The sequence below is a fragment of the Hylobates moloch genome, unplaced genomic scaffold (assembly GCF_009828535.3).
Source record: "Hylobates moloch isolate HMO894 unplaced genomic scaffold, HMol_V3 SCAFFOLD_9, whole genome shotgun sequence".
In the NCBI taxonomy this organism is placed as follows: domain Eukaryota; kingdom Metazoa; phylum Chordata; class Mammalia; order Primates; family Hylobatidae; genus Hylobates; species Hylobates moloch.
In genome coordinates this window covers 84,670,484-84,672,247 of record NW_026652284.1, presented here as the reverse complement: position 1 = coordinate 84,672,247, position 1,764 = coordinate 84,670,484, and positions in this window count along the sequence as shown.

Below are 1,764 nucleotides of genomic sequence, written 5' to 3'. Positions count from 1 at the left end.
GAAAGAAAGAAAGAAAGAAAGAAAGAAAGAAAGAAAGAAAGAAAGAGGGAAAGGGAGAAAGAGAAAAAGAAAGAAAGAAAGGGAGAGGCCAATTGGGTTTAAAACTCAGAGACCCCTACAAATGGGTGCAACTTAAGGTGGAGGGGCTGTGATACAGGCAGATGAGATTCAGCTGGTGCTGCAAGAGTCCCTAGAGAACTCAGAGAAGGGAAAAGCTATGCTCAGCTGGGAATTTTAACCTGATCAGCTCAAATGTTGTTTAATTACTTTGAAAGTCTGCAGTTAGTGAGCTGGAATCTTTGAGTATCCACCTGCACTTCTCAGAATAGCCTCAGAACAGCAATGGTTGGTTAAGAGGGCCTGAGAAGCAGGAACCATCCCAATTTTAACGCCACAGCCACTGACCAAATGAAGTCGGGGCCTGAACTTCCAGGACATCTCCGAGATTCTGCCTCAGGGGCCCAGCAAGGAGTAGTCACTGCTGAAATTACTGTATGACCCTAAGGTCAGGAGCATCTTCTGTTCTTTCTCCTGCCATCAAGGAATCTCTGTCCTGCAGAGGTGGTTTTAGGTTTGATGAGTCACAGAAGCACAGATAACACTAGGCTCACTTCAGACCCATGATTCACCCAGCCCAGGAACTCCTCTAGAAAACCAGCATAGAGGGTGTTTTGTGAAGCTGCATGGCCTGACATAGACAAGACTTGTCACTTTGTCCATTTAGTAGCTTTTAACCCCTTAAAAATTGCTATGGCCAGGTGTGGTGACTCACACCTGTAATCCCAGCACTTTGTGAGGCCAAGGTAAGAGGATCCCTTCAGCCCAGGAGTTTGAGACCAGCCTGGGCAACACACTGAGACCACATCTCTGTCTTTAAAATAATTGTTATAGTCTTTCCTGAATAACCTACTAGAGGTAATAAGTTTCACATGTTGAATGAAGACTGTGAGAATTCCGTTCTATGAGTCCAGCTGTGCTGTCTCTGCCCTAAAGCACTCTCCTTTTCATTTCAGAGTGATGTTCCCAGGTGTGTTCTTCTGAGATCATCAGTTATATCCTTCACAATGATAGATCTTGAGCATTTCTGCTATTTCTATAATGAAATCTTTTAGTGTTTTGCATTCACTTCTGTACTGAAGCTGCTTCCCCACCTTGGCCTTTGTGTTCTCCCCAGGATGGGAAAAGCTCCATCTGCTTTTTTCTGCCATCCAAGACCACTTTTCAAGCATGGCTGTGCACCAAGCCCTGTACAAGGTCCCTGGGCTCCCCTGCTGAAAGAAGAGAGATTGCAGAAGTTCATATCTGGCTGTTAAGACAGATGCACACATACAAAAGTCTACACAGAGGGATGATAAAGTTTCATAGAAAGGCCTGAGGAAGATGCAAGGAGGATTCCTGAATGCTCTCAGTGAAAGAAGGTGGGTCAAGGGAGAGCCAAGAGAAGCGAGAGGGAAGGAGCATGAGTAAAGGCACAGAATTCTGCAAGTGCCTATGTGGCCCCAGTGGGTGCTCGCCCTGCAGCCCTCTCCCTTCCTTGCAGTCAGATCATGGATATGAGACTCAACACTGACCAATGGGACCCAAGGGGAAATCTATGAGGAGCTCGTAGGAGAGCGTTCCTCTCTCTTAAAACAAGATGCATAGGAAGGAAAATGTTTGCTTTTACTGGACGCTGTTTTGCCCACATGTGTGACTTCAACAACTGCAACACTTCTTATAATATGAAGGGGAACAGAGCCGGAAGATGGGAAGCATCTGTGTCCT